Raw genomic sequence first — 15,617 nt, forward strand, 5'->3', positions numbered from 1 at the left:
AGCTACTTGTACTGACATTACATTGAGACCCACTAACTCATAAAAAACCTTAATTTTGATAGTTCAGAAACCTGGCAATCTCCCACACGCATGGGGCCTTAGGAAGCCAGCATGTTCAAAAGAATTCCAAGTCCTAGAAAGCAAAGCATCACTCCGATATGTCTGGCTTACAACTGGACCATAAACGTGGTTTTTCCAGAGGAAGGATTATACTGGAGGGATGAGTCCCCAAGCAGTCCCTGAAGTCCTTCTGTGCATTATGTCTCTGAAGAATCCAGTCATACCAGACAATCATGGGGACTGTCTGCAGACACCTAACCGGGGACAATGCCACCGGCAGGGCTCAGTCCTCACAGGCCAAGCCCAACTCTTGCAGCACTAACAGCCAAATCAGCGCAATGCAGGGTAAAGTCCATCAGTGGGGCCAGCACCAGTGGGCCTCAGCTTCTCCTTCTATAAGGTGGAGGCACCTGGGCCTGAGGAAGGCTCTATAAAAGACACCTTTTTAAAAATCACATATCATTATCTTCTCCTCTTCTCTAAAAGGCATCCTGGTCCCTTGTACTTGCTATCTCTTGATATAAGTTTAGAGCCCTTTTCTTCCTGATTACTCCCCATGACATGTGGCTGTCTTTTCCTTCTTCCACCTTTCCCACCACCTCCCTCACCTGAACAGAGCTCAGTTTGGGAAATGAGCATTAGAGATGGAATCTGAAGATCCAGCTTCAACTCTAGCTTTCCCACCTCCTCGTCCAGCAGAGTGAACCCTCTGTATGGACTTGCCACACCTATCCTGCCCTCAAAGGGACTTATGGAAAGGATGGGTGGATGATGACTACCAACACTGAAAATACCAGAGTGACACTATAAGGTGCACAGCGCTGGAGCAAACCTGAAATGGAGTAGGCACCTCCTGTAACCTTGATTTCTTTATATTCTCATTCCCTAAATACGTATTCACACATTCTTCATCAACACTGCTAACAAGTCCTTTGCTCAATGCTTTCAAATAGCTGTATCTAATGCATTTTATTTTATTTTATTAAAGATTTTATCTATTTCTTTTTAGAGAGAGGGGAAGGGAAGGAGAAAGAGAGGGAGAGAAACATCAATGTGTGGCTGCCTCTCGCACTCCCCCAACTGGGAACCTGGCCCGCAACCCAGGCATGTGCCCTGACTGGGAATCCAACCAGCGACCCTTTGGTTCACAGGCCTGCGCTCAATCCACTGAGCTACACCAGCCAGGGCTAACGCATTTTATTTTTAATTTTTGTTTAATTTTCAATCATAGTTGACATTCAATATTATATTAGTTTAATATATTATATATATGGTTGGCCCTGGCTGGGGGAGCTCAATTGGTTGGAGTGCCATCCTGCAAACGGAAATGATACTCTATTGGTCGTGGGTTCCATTCCTGGTCAGGGCACATGCTCAGGTTGTGGGTTTGGCCCCCATCCGGGGCACATATGACAAGCAACTGGTCAATGTTTCTCTCTCATCTTGATGCTTCTCTCCCTCCTTCCCCTCTCTCCAAAAGTCGATAAGCATGTCCTCAGGTGAGAAGATATATATATATATATATATATATATATATATATATATATATATATGTGTGTGTGTGTATATGTATATGTGTATATGTATATACACACACACACGATTAGACATATACATAATTTACAAAGTGATCCCCTAGATAAGTCCAGTACCCGCCCAGCAGCACACATAGTTATTACAATATTATTGACTATATTCCCTGTGCTGTACTTTCTATCTCCATGATTATTTTGTAACTACCAATATGTACTTTTTAATCCCCTCATCTTTTTACCAACCCCCTCAGCCCTCTCCCCTCTGTCAATGATATTTGTCTTTCTCTGTCTAACTTATTTCACTTACCATAATACCCTCTTTACAACAGCCAAGATATGGAAACAATCTAAGTGTCCATCAACAAACACTTGGATAAAGGAGATGTGGTCCATCTAATGTATTTTCATTTGTTCTTCATTTATTAAAAGACTTGAAAAGAGCAGTTCTGTAGTTGGTCTTTCCAAACAATTACTATGTCCCCTTTTTCCCAAAAGGTAGCCTGTCCCCTGGCATTAGTTTAAAGCTGGCTTGCATCCTGGTTACCCCACTCCATGAGTTTGATATCTTCACCTCCTCTTTCAGGAGCCAATTTTGTTCTTGTCTGTGTGGCTCCTCCATTTCCCATGTGACATCTTCCTAAAAACTGATCTCTGATCTTTAATCCTCTCAGAAACCTCACAGACTGTATAATTTTAACCTTTAAATATTTTTTAAAGAATTATTAGTTGGGCCCTGACCAGTATGGCTCAGTTTGTTGGGCGTTGTCCCACAGAGTGAAAGGTCACCAGTTCGATTCCCAGGGCACCTGCCTGGGTTGCAGATTTGGTCCCCAGTCAGGGCATGTATGAGAGACAACCAATCGATGTTTCTCTCTCACATTGATGTTTCTCTCTCCCTCTCTCTCCCTCTCTCTCCTCCCCTTCCCCTCTCTCTAAAAATAAATTTTAAAAATCTTTTTTAAAAAGAATTATTAGCTGAAAGTTCCATTTTCCAAGTTTAAGAAGGCTTGCCTCAATCTTTCAGAGTTATTATCTTCCCAAATATGCTCAGTTGGCACAACCCTCCCTGAGAGAAACCTCCAGTTCCACACCCAGGGGTGCTCTGTGAAACAGCATTCATTGCTATAAATTAAATTTAACCTTGCCTCAACACAGTCAACACCAAAGTCCTCCCCTCCCAGGTAAGCCAGGCTTCTTAAGAAACATCAACACCTTAGAGAGTTAGTGGCGAGTGCACTCCACGGCTCGCTGGTTTTGATTGAGTGGCTAAGCAGTTGTGTTCTGGAGTCAGATGCCTGGTTCCATTCAGCCCAATTAACAAAATGGGCTGAATAACAATATGCACCTGAGAAGTTCATATATTTGCAAACATGAGCACTCAGCACAATACTCATCCCAGCAGAGTGGGCATTCTGTAAATGACAGGATCTCTCTCTACATAAGTGCCCATTTGGGTTTGGGGTTTGGAGGAATGGTATTTTAAACTCTACTGTCATTCCACTTGAACACGAATTAAAGTTGAGGATATATTTGCAACTTAAAATCACAGCAAAAAGCAGACAAAGATGCTATATAGTCCTCTTTTGGGGAAGAATTCTGTTCTATGACTAATGAAAGTCATCCTCGTATAAGTTCTCAGCCTATTTTCAGTTTAGTTGGCTAGCCAATAAATGCACAAGTTGATATTCTGTAAACAAATTTGTCAAAGAGATTTCCCCAGATGAGTGGCAGAATTCCAAACCAGCAGCAGATGCACACACAAGTGCAAACATCAGCACTGCTGCCGCTACTGCGGCTGCTGGCAGAGCAAGAACAGCAGCCCATGCCCAGCTGACGGCTGATACTCCTGCACCTCCTACGCACTGCCTGCTCCTCCTGGGGCTCAGCCAGGTGCCTGCCTTTGGAGATGCCCTGTCCAGCCAGCCATGAGCCCCAGCCCCAGCAGGTACAGACCCAGCATGCATTCCCTTACCTGGCCTGAGTTTGAGCCCCTTCTAGCAGCTGTAGCAGATTCCCTGGACACCAGGGATTTGGGTACAAAGACAGTCATGCACTTACAAGTTTCATGAGCCAGCTTCATGCAATGTGCTTACGTGACTTTTCAAGGCAGCAATCTTCAAACTTGGGCACACAAAGATGTCTGTGTAAGGTACTCACTTTAAAGAAATCAGTTTATACATCCTTATCTCTAATTTGAACTTTTCCCCAAATTGTTCTGCCTAGCAATGTCTTCCTTCCTCATATCTGTGCTTCTTCCATCCTTTAAAGGAAACCATGGCCCTCACACATCCTGAGTCTTTCTATGGCGCACTGGTTCAGGCTTTAAAAGCTTCCAGTGACAATGGGAAAATTACAAATATTGGCATTTCAATAAAAACTGAATGTCAGTCAGAATCTCACCTGGAAAACACAATCCATGTTAAATATTTGCCACAGAGGGAAGGAGTGAAGGGAACTGATCACACACATGAAAGAAAAGCTGAGAAACTGACTGGGAACCATGAAGCAGGACAGACAAGAGCAAACTGCTGGAAGCCACCATCCACCCTGCACTGAGGCACAAAGGAAGAGGCACTGTGCCTGGACCACAGGACCAGCATCCCCAGAAGGAAGCCAGAACCACCATGAGCCCATCCAGTGAGAGGTGAACCCACCATAGAGTTCAGCTGTTGCCTGAGATGCCAACAAAGTCCAAAGGGAATAGGGGTGAACTCTGGCTCCTCCCACTCACCAACCCCCCAGTGAGAGGCTATCAAATCACCTGAGATTTTTATTCCATTGGCCAAATGAAGAGTGATGTAACAAGTTTTATTTTAAAATATCAATATTTACAATAACCTAGGGATCACTTTGCAACTTTTTAAACTACGATGAAACTTCGATGTTAACTTTTAAGAAAATGTGAGGGCATATATGATTTTTCAAAATTCTTTTAGGAGTTACATAAGCAAAAAGTTTAAGACCTCTGTGCGGGGAGATATAGATAAGCTACCCCCTCCATGAGTTTACAGACTGACATGGGAGGGGAAGGGTGGAGGGACTAAACCAACTGTTACTGGGCTCCCCCTCTTCATACTTTATATACGTGGCACCCTAAAAACACCTGGGAGGCAAATGTTGTCACCTCTGTTTCACCGATGTGGAAACAAGTTCTTGGAGGGTCAGTGTGCTGCCTAGGTCAAGTTGGTAAGTGACAGAACAAGATTCGAAACAAGACTTGTGGGGCTCAACATCACTAATTATCAGAGAAATCCAAGTCAAACCACAATGAGATATCAGCTCACACCTGTTAGCACAGCTATCATCATAAAAACAAGAAATAGCAAGTGCTGGCGAGGATGTGGAGAAAAGGAAACCCTCGTGCACTGTTGGTGGGACTGTAAGTGGTGTGGCCACTGTGGAAAACAGTGTGCAGGTTCCTCAAAAATTAAAAAATATAACTACCATGTGATCCAGCAATTCCAATTCTGGGTATTTGTCCAAAGCAAATAAAATCCTTCTCTCATAAAGATACAGTATCTCCTCCTTCTTCACACGGGAGATGTTCCAAGACCCCAATAGATGCCCCAAAATGGAAATGGTACTGAACCCTCTGTATGTAATGTTTTTCCTATACACACACACCTTTTCACTTAAAGGAAGTGCTTGACAACTTCTCTGTGGTATATCTGAATTGCCAGCATCACTACTTTTGCACTTTGGGGTAATTATTAAGTAAAATAAGGGTTAATTGAACACAAGCACTGTGATAACCCAACAGTTGATCTGGTAACCCAGACAACTTCCAAGTGACTAACAGGTGGGAACATCTACGGTGTGGAGACCTAGAAGAAGGGATGATTTGTGTCCTGCGTGGGATGGAACAGAACCAAGCAAGAGTTCATCATGTTACTCAGAACAGCTTGCAATTTAAAGTTATGAATTGTTTACTTCTGAAATTTTCCATTTAATATTTTTGGACCATGGTTGACCTTAGGTAACTGAAACCATGGAAAGCGAAGCCACAGATAATTGGGACTACTGTATCTGCACTTGAATGAAAGCAACCTGTCTTTTGATGGATGAATGGATAAAGATGTGATACATACACACAAAGGAATGCTATTCAGCCATAAAAAAAGAAGGAAATCTTGCCATTTGCTATAACGTGGATGAGTATTGAGTGCATTATGCTAAGTGAAATAAGTCAGATAGAGAAATACAAATACCATTTTGATCTTACTTATACGTGGAACAAAAAAAATACCAAACTCACAATAAAGGGAAGAGTTGCCAGATGTGGGGTGGGGAGATGAGCAAATTTGGTGAAGGGGGTCAAAAGTACAAAATTCCAGTTATAAAATACATAAGTCCCAGTGATGAAATGTACAGTATGGTGACTACAGTTAGTGATACTATATTGTATATTTGAAAATTGCTAAGAAACTAGATCTTAAAAGTTCTTATCACAAGAAAAAAAAATCTGTAAATGTGTGCTGACCAGTGTACCGGAGATGTACTGGGGTGACCATTTCACAATATATATAACTATCAAATCATTATGTTGTGTGCCCAAAACTAAGATGATGCTGTATGTCAATTAAACCTCAATCCACTGCTGGGATTAAACCCTAAGAACCCTGAAACACCAATTCAAAAGAACCTATGCACCCCAATGTTCATAGCAGCACAATTCACAATAGCCAAGTGCTGGAAGCAACTTAAGTGGCCTTCAGTAAGTGAGTGGATCAAAAAACTATGATACATTTACATGATGGAATACTACGCAGTAAAAAGAAAGAAGGAGCTCCTACCCTTTGCAACAGCATGGTTGGAACTGGAGAGCATTATGCTGAGTGAACTAAGCCAGGCAGTAAAAGACAAATACCATATGATCTCACCAGAAGTGGAACCTAATCAACAAAACAAACAAGGAAGCAAAATATAACCAGAGACATTGAAGTTAAGAACAATCTAACAATAGCCAGGGGGGAGTGGGATGGGGACAGTGGGAAGAGGGGATTACAGGAACTACTATAAAGGACACATGGACAAAATCAAGGGGGTGGGTGGAGGTGGGGGAGGGAGGTGGGTTCAGCTGGGGTGGGGTGGAAGGATGGGAAGAAAAGGCATACAACTGTAATTGAATAACAATAAAAATTTAAAAAAAAAGAACAAACTGACAGTAACCAGAGGGGAGGTGGGAAGGGATAATGGGGGTGGGGGTAGACAGAGGAGGGTTTTCAGGAACATCTATAAAGGACACATGGACAAAACCAAAGGTGGGTAAGATCGAGGGTGGAAGGCAGGGATGGCTGGGGTGAAGGGAGTGGTAGGGGAAAAATGAAGACAACTGTACTTGAACAACAATAAATAATAATAAAGGCTCATTTAATTCCACAATTTCTTGTGTGTGGAATCACTCCCTTATTTTAAAAGCACAGAAGGGGTATGTTATCCAATATGTCCCAAAGCAGCATTTTCCAAACTGTAATGTGCCTACAAATCACTAGGAATCTTGTTGGGAGGCAGATTCTGATCCTGGAGGTCTAATGTGGGAGACTGAAATTCTGCATTTCTAACACGTTACCACATTTGGGGACCACACTTTTAATAGCAAGACCTTCAAACAGTGGGCATTAAACTTCCTTGAGTGTACACTCCTTAACAGTAAGACACTTTGAGTATGCATCCCCTGACACATGTACACTTGCTTTTTTATAAATTGTATACCTCTGTATTCTGACCAGTAACTAATAGAAAACACACTATCCAGTTAGCACAAGGTACATTGTTGCAATAACAGCTACGAATCCTCATTTCAAATAATCTTCTTGATGATTTTGAATTTTTGGCCACCTTCTTGTCCAACAGGTATCAGTTATCATTGCTTTTACTTGGCTAAAGAAGTTCTCATATAATGAGTAGCAGGAATAATATCAAAGCTGCCATTTTCATGATGATCATTTGTACTTTCACTCATTATTATGATGATCACTTTCTGGTTTTTAAACCATATATCTAGTCTGTGGATGTTAATTTAGTTAAAACTAGATCATGTAATTCATACATTGACTTAACCCTGCACACACATCCTGCAAAAGGGACAGAGGTGTGCAGGTGTCACTCTTTCCCATCCAGACAGGACCTCCTACTACTTCCTCAGGACACCTCAGGTCAGAATGTCAGGAGACCAAGTGAGGCTGCTCATGTCCTTATAACAAAATATAATAAAGTTTTAGTTTCTGTCTCATCCTGCATCCTAGAGGAATTAAATGAGCCTCCCTCCCCACACACCTACTTTGGAAAACACATCCCAGAGACAAGGCTGCAAGAACAAAATATATTCTTAAGAAGTCACTTTAACATTCAATATTCTGCTTCCATGATCAAATACATTTTCAAATAGTTTAACACATGCACAATTAACAGAAGAAAAAAATGTAGATGACATCTTTAACCTCTAAATTTATACTCCCTTACCACACACTTTGAACTTTTCTCTATTCCTACTTCTCAAACTTAAGATGTCTTCCAACCAAGTCCAAATGAAGAATTTGAAACAACAAAACATTTAATATGGGTGTTAATGACAATACAAATTAGACATACGAGGTCTGTCCGGCAAAAGTCCAGCCATTGTTAATATAACAAGAACAGATTGTGTGACATTGATGTAACCTGGCAGCCAAGGAGAGTGGACTGGAATGCACATGTGTGAACAATGTACTAGTCACTGTACTAGTCAATGGGGGTGGTAGACACCACTGAGTGAGCATGTGTACTGTGTGGCCATCACATTCAAAATGACTGAGCAAGTAGAGCAATGAATCTGCTTCAAATTTTGTGTTAAACTTGAACACAAGAACTATTCCTCTGCAAAAACTATTCAGATGATTCAGAAGGCTTTCAGGGATGATGCAATGAGTGGTGTGCAAATAAAAGTGTGGTACAAACATTTCGAAGATGGTCGAGAATCTGTTGAAAGTGATCCATGTTCTGGAAGGCTTACAACAAGCAGAACACCTGAGAATGTTGAATATGTACCGGCTGCAATCAACAAAGATCGGCAACTGACAGTGCAAAAACTAGAAGCTGATCCGGGGATTCCAAAATCTACTGTGTCCAACATTTCGACGCAGAGCCTTGGCATGGAATGTATCATGGCAATGTTCATTCCACAGCTTCTGCTACCAGAGCAGAAGGAACATCATGCTGTGGTTGCTCATGACTTGACTCAAACTACTACCAATGAGCCAGACTTCTTCAAGAGGGTCGTAACCAGAGATGGATCATGAGTCTATGGCTATGATCCGGAAACAAAGGCCCAGCCTTCTGGAAGTCTCCTGGTTCTCCATGCCTGAAGGAGGTTTGACAAAGTCGCAGCAAGATCAAGATTGGGAAGGTGTTGTCCATCACAAGCACACCCCTCCAGGCCAAACAATTAATAAGGAGTACTACCTCAATGTTCTTCATTGGTTGAGAGATGCAATACGACAAAAACGACCGCAGCTATGGGCAAGTGGACATTGGCAGCTTCATCACGGCAATGCACCCACTCACGCATCACATCTTGTACAGAGTTTTTGCTGAAACATCAAATCACCCAAGTGACTCAGCCCTCTTACAACCCAGATTTGGCACCCTGTGGTTCCTGGCTTTTCCCAAAACTAAAATCACCTTTGAAAGGGAAGAGATTTCAGACCATCAGTGAGACTCAGGAAAATATTATGGGGCAAGTGATGGTGTTTGGGAGAACTGTGTGAGGTCCCAAGGTGCCTATGTTGAAGGGGACTGAGGCATCATTGTCCTATGTGCAATATTTCTTGTATCTTATTATCTTCTTCATTAAATGTCTCTATCCAGCCACATTGCATGGCTGGATACTTTCTGGACAGACCTCAACTTCAGGTTATCTGATGCTGTCTGTCCATAGGCATGTGGCAGGGAAATTTTTTCCAGAGAATTTGGATATTCTGTATATTTATGTTGCTCAGAAACGGATATATTTTTAGCCTTTCAAAATATTTAGGGCCCTAGAAAAGTGTTAAGTTTCCTTTGTATGAGCCACTGAAAACAAACCTCCCAACTGGTACTGTCCCCAAAACACGTTTCTCCATTACCTCCATTCACTCTTCCATCTCACAAATATTAAATGAGGGTCTCCTGCATGCAGAGAACAAGGCATCCTCCCAGAGCTGACATTCCAGTTGGGGAGACAAACAAATGAGTATGTAACGTAGTTATGATGCTCTGAAGAAAAGAAATTGAGATAAAGAAAGCAGAGAGAATGCTCTCTTTGCCTGGCGTAGTCAGGCAAAGCCCTTGTGAGGCCACCCTGGAGCACACAGGAAGGCAGCAGAGGAGCAAGCCATGTGCTCCATTATCTGTGGGGAAGGCATCCTGCCAGCAGAGGGGGTGGTGTGAGCAAACCTGAGACGGGAAGATGACTGATGCACTCCAACAACAGCGATGCCAGTGGCTGGCGCACTAGGTGCAAGAAGGCATAAGAAAAGGGGTGTGGGTTTTATTCTGAATGTGATAAAAAGCAAGTAGAAAACTGTGAAGGGGATTAATGTTATCTGAATCAGGTTTCAAATGCTCATTCTGGGTGCTGTATGGAGCACACACTTAGGGGAGCAGGAGCAGAAATGGCATACACCCACAGGGCAGCCTCCTCTGGGAAGGGGTTCCCAAGGCTCAAAGATGGTTCCTCTCAGGGGCTTCCCACCACTCTGGATACTGCCCAATAGCCTGGGGTGAGAGCTAAAACTTCAGGGTTCCTCACCTACACAAGCCCCTTCTAAATAAACATCTATTTCTCTACCTAATTCTTATTGTAATTTTGTACAGTTTTTAAGTAGAACTACAGGAGGACTTCCAGTCAAAATGGAAGCATAGGTAAACACAGCTCACCTCTTCACACAACCACATCAAATTTACAACTAAAATATAAAACAACCATCACTCAGAACCATCAGAAATTGAGTTGAATGGAAATCTGACAACTACAGAATTAAAGAAATCATATCCTTCCAGACTGGTAAGAGGTTCAGAGACTCAGAACAGGCTGGTCCCACATCCATGTGTGGTGGATAAAAATTCAGGAGGGATATCTCGGGAACAAGGAGTCCCAGCCCCACACCAGGGCTCCCAGCCCAGGACAATGCCAGGAAGAGAAGTTCCCATAACTTCTGGCTACAAAAACCAGTGGGGATGGAGTCAATGGAAGAAACTTCTTGAGTTCCAAGCAGTTTCTCTTAAAGAACCAACACTGGAACTTACTCAGACTCACTTCCTCTGAGCTCCATCACCAGGGTAGCAGCTTGAAAGGCACGAGTGGCATAGAGGGAGGAACTGAAGTGTCTGGCACCAAGACAGGAGCTGGGGGACAGCTTTCTCCCAGACAGAAAGGCGGGCAGAGGCCATTGTCACTTTTCTGGGCCATACCCCCACAGAGTCATTGAGCCAGTAGGCCAGTACCATATCTTAGACTCCACCAACCTGGCTAACACTGTTTGCCCCACCCTGGAGATCCCCTGAGACTCCATCCCACCCAATTTACAGGCCCATCCAAGGTGTTAACTATGACTTTTCCATATGAATGGTTGGTCTTGGCTCATGCTTCACAACTTCCTAAATTTTATCACACAAGCAACAGCCAGCCTCAGTGAGCCCCCAACCCCCACACCTCTTGCTAATTGGCCCCAGGCCAAGCACTATCAGCAGTCAGCCTAGATGGACAGCTTGGCTTTGATGAGAATCTCCAAGCCCAGCACAAGTAGAAGATGGCTTTGTAGCTCAGGAAGAGTGGCCCCAAGTAGAACACAGGTGGGGGCTGATGTTGGCCTACACCACCCAAGAAACCCCAGGACCAGTGCACCCAGTGGACAGCTACAGACCACAGTAGAGTACCACCACCCTGCCCCTGAAAAGCTGATCCTCCATGGAGGGTGGAGATTGGTGGTCAGTGGCCACAGTCAGTCCTTGCAGCTGACTGGCCTGGGTAAATACCTCCCATTGACCGACCACGAGCAATCAAGGCTCAACTACAAGAGGAGGTATACTCAGCCACATGGAGGGCACAGCTCAAGTACCCAGCTTGGGTGGTAGGGGAAGCTGTGCCACTGGACCCTACAGGACCTCTACTACATTAGCCCACACTACCAAGACAGGGAGCCATAGCAGTTCTACCTAATACATAGAAACAAACACAAGGAGGCTGCCAAAATGAGGAGACAAAGAAACATGGCTTAAATGAAAGCACGAATCAAATCTCCAGAAAAAGAACTAAACAAAATGGAGATAAGCAATCTACCAATGCAGAGTTCAAAACACTGCTTATAAAGATTCTCAAGGAACGTAAAACCTCAATAGCATACAAAAGATCCAGTCAGAAATGAAGGATTCATTCATTGAAATAAAGAACAATTCATAGGGAAACAACAGTAGAGTGGATGAAGCTGAGAATCATATGACTGGGAACATAAAGAAGCAAAGAACAACCATGCAGAACAAGAAGGAAAAAGAATCCAAAAAATGAGGATAGTGTAAGCAGCCTCTGGGACAACTTCAAGCATACCAACATTCACATTGTAGGGGTTCCAGAAGGAGAAGAGAAAGAGCAAGGAATTAGAAATCTATTTGAAAAAATAATGAAAGAAAATTTCCTTAATTTGGTGAAGGAAATGGACATGCAGTCCAGGAAGCATGGAGAGTCCCAAACAAGATGGATGCAAAGAGGTCCACTCAAAGACACATCATAATTAAACTGCCAAAGGTTAAAGATAAAGGGAGAATCTTAAAACCAGCAAGAGAAAAGAAGTTAGTTACCTACAAAGGAGTTCCCATAAGACTGTCAGCTGATTTCTCAAAAGAAATTTTGCAAGCTACAAGGAATTGGCAAGAAATACCCAAAGTCATGAAAAGCAGGGTCCTACATCCAAGATTGCTCTACCCAGCAAAGCTATCATTTAGAATCAAAGGGCAGATAAAGAGCTCCCCAGATAAGAAAAAACTGAAGGAGTTCATCATCACCAAAACATTATTATATGAAACATTAAAGGGACTTACTTAAGAAAAAGAATAAGATCAAACCCATGAACAATAAAATAGCTTAAATACATATCTATCCATAATTGAATCTAAAAAACAAACTAAGAAAACAAAAAGAACAGAGACAGAATTGTGGATACAGAGTGTTTTTATGGTTGCCAGATGGGAGGGGGCTGTAGAGGAATGGGTGAAGAGGTGAGGGGATTAAGAAGTATAAATAGGTAGTTACAGAATAGCCATGGGGATGTAAAGTACAGTAGAGGAAATGGAGTAGCCAAAGAACTTATACACATGGCCCATGGACATGAACAATGGTGTGGGGATGTCTGAGGAAGTGGGAGGTGCTGGGTGAAGGGTGGCAAAGGGGGAAAAATTGGGAGAACTGTAATAGCATAATCAATAAAATTTAACTTTAAAAAGTCCTGGCTGGTGTGGCTCAGTGGAATGAGCGCTGGCCTGTGAACCAAAGGGTTGCTGCTTCGATTCCCAGTCAGGGCACATGCCTGGGTTGTGGGCCAGGTCACCAGAAGGGGGCATGCAAGAGGCAACCACACATTGATGTCTCTTTCCCTCTCTCCCTCCCTTCCCCTCTGTCTAAAAGTAAATAAATAAAATCTTTTTAAAAATAAAATAAAATTTAATTTTTTTTAAAAAGGGCCTTCAGAATCGTATATGCTTCAGGCCCCTGGTCACAGCCCTTTTCACCTGCACCATAACTGCTTGTTCACTTATCTAGACCTCCTCCTCAACTCTAAGCTCCTGGAGGCCAAGGATCATATCATATTTACCTTTGTATCTATAACATCTGCATAGTACCCAATATATAACAGTCACTCAATAAGTATTTTCTGAATATGTATACACATATACATATAAAAACCATGTTTTTGAAACAAGTACACTGATTTCCTATCTCTGTAGATCAGTAACCCCAAGGCTTCAAGCACACCTGCTCACTTCAGGTGAATTCCATCAATGTCGCTGTCCAAATGCTTGTGCTTACACAGTAGTATTTAAAAACACAACTTAGAATCTTTCAGAATCCACCAGCTCTGCATTTAAATTGTGCAAATGTTACGTGTTTTTATGTCTCATAGATAGACTTCCTCATCTTTTTCCACTTCCTATACCAACGTAAGTCAAGGCTTCGGCTGAAGCAGAAATACACCTCACTGCTAAGACCCAGGAAAAAACACGACACAGAAACAACCCTCAGAGACACTGCACAGCCCTCATGGAATAAACGGGCTTCAGGAAAGAATAGGCATTCACCCTTTTCAGAATGTACTTTAACTTGCAAATAAGGGATCATTCTCATTTAATAGTGATATCCCTCTCCCCTTGGGCAACTGAGAGCTACACTCAGCTGCACACACACACACACTCATAGAGAACAGGGAAATTTTTATCCAGAAATAACTAGAACCATGGTAAACAGGCAATTGAATATTCTGAATACAAAAATCAAGGAAATGTCCCTTCCCAATGGTTTCACAAGAATAGAAAACAAGTACAGTCATACCTCGGTACTCGTCTGCTTCAGCACTCGTCAAAACCTGTACTCAGCGCATTCTGACGAAAAGAAAATGTTTCAGCACTCAGCGCTTGCTCGGGACTCATTCCACTTGCTAGAATTTGCATGAGTCATGAGGCAACCCACAAGAGAGAACATTTCATCATTCGGCACGCATCGGTTTGGGCACTCGTCACAAGTTCTGGAACAAATTAACGATGAGTACTGAGGTACCACTGTACTTGTAATAAGGATGGGCATGATAGTAAAATTTTAACACCCAGCATGAGGTTTTAATTTTACTGTATCTGAGTTTTTGCTGTAAAATGAATCAAGTGTCTAAAGACTGACCTCCCAGGTGGTTTAGAAACATTTTGAAGAAATGCTGCACAGAGAATGAAAGTTCTCTGACCAAAATTAAATTTCATATCTCCTTTCTATTGCTTGACACTTTACTATTAAGCATAGCTTCTGGGCAATTTATGTTTTTAATATTGCTCTTCTAAATACAGCTGATCAAATCCACTGTTGCTGGGAATTTCACACAATATAATAAAGCTCCAAGATGAATCTGGGGAGAGTGTTTCTGTTGACACTGACAGGGATGCTTAGCCCCATGGGGGTGGCTCTGGCCCATGAGCAAAGCATGTCCTCTCTCCTGAGTTTGCAGCCAGGACCGGGCACCAGAAAAGACACACACACCTTCCATGTTGCACCTGGACCCTGCGGAAACAAGGACTGGCTGTGTCCCAAACTGTACAGAGAGGGGACCTTATCTCTGCCTAATGTTAGAACAGCGTTTACAGGTCTGTCTGCCTCTAGTTTGCAGAAAAGTTAAAAGCACTTCTTCACATCCCTTCTTCATCCAGGTAGGGGCTGTCACTCAGATCTTAAGCCAGCAGACCTGAGGCCAGGATGCAGGATGCTGTGTGCAGACTCTGGCCAAAGCCTGCTGGGCTGGTGGGCATTTGTCCAACAAACACTGGCTGGACAGTAGGGACGTGCTTTCCTGTCCTTACTGTCTGCTTCCACAACCATAAAAAGATGAATTTTTCCCAGTGAATTTTTTTAAAACTCCAGAGGTTTCTTTAGAGTCCAGCCCTGCTGGTGCTGTCCGCATCTCTCCCCTCCTCACTCTGGGACTCACATTCCAGATGCCATGTGCTGATAGCTGTCCCCTTTAAGTCCCAGTGATACCCCATGACTGCAAGTTGTTTCCTAAGTTTGGAGGAACATGGGGAGGGAGGACTCAAAGAGCTAAAGATTTCTGACACAGAAAAACTTAGGAAGGGTTTCGCAAAGGGCATAGAACTTGAGCTGAATCTTGTGAAAGAATACTCAAGTGTAGAGGAGCGAGAAAGAGGCTTCTGTAGAGAACATGGGGAGCGAAGGGGCAGAGGCAGTGAGAGGATGTTGGGAGAATAAGCAGGGACATCTGGCTGCAGCAAAAGGTTCACAGGGGAAAATTGTGAAGA

At 42.9% G+C, this 15,617-nt stretch overlaps 1 protein-coding gene across 2 annotated transcripts in view; it reads right to left on the reverse strand.

Annotated features, from left to right (window-relative positions):
• The window catches only part of MTUS2 (microtubule associated scaffold protein 2), a 578,493-nt gene extending 564,167 nt beyond the window's left edge, over positions 1-14,326 (reverse strand). The window contains exon 1 of one of the 2 annotated variants that reach the window (XM_024551026.4): positions 14,152-14,317. The gene's annotated coding sequence lies outside the window, so the exon portion shown is untranslated. Of the gene's footprint in view, positions 1-14,151 lie in introns of both variants that reach the window. The other variant, XM_053920733.2, reaches the window with a different exon arrangement.
• Between the last annotated feature and the right edge of the window lie 1,291 nt (positions 14,327-15,617).

This window comes from Desmodus rotundus, chromosome 3 (assembly GCF_022682495.2).
Source record: "Desmodus rotundus isolate HL8 chromosome 3, HLdesRot8A.1, whole genome shotgun sequence".
Taxonomy (NCBI): domain Eukaryota; kingdom Metazoa; phylum Chordata; class Mammalia; order Chiroptera; family Phyllostomidae; genus Desmodus; species Desmodus rotundus.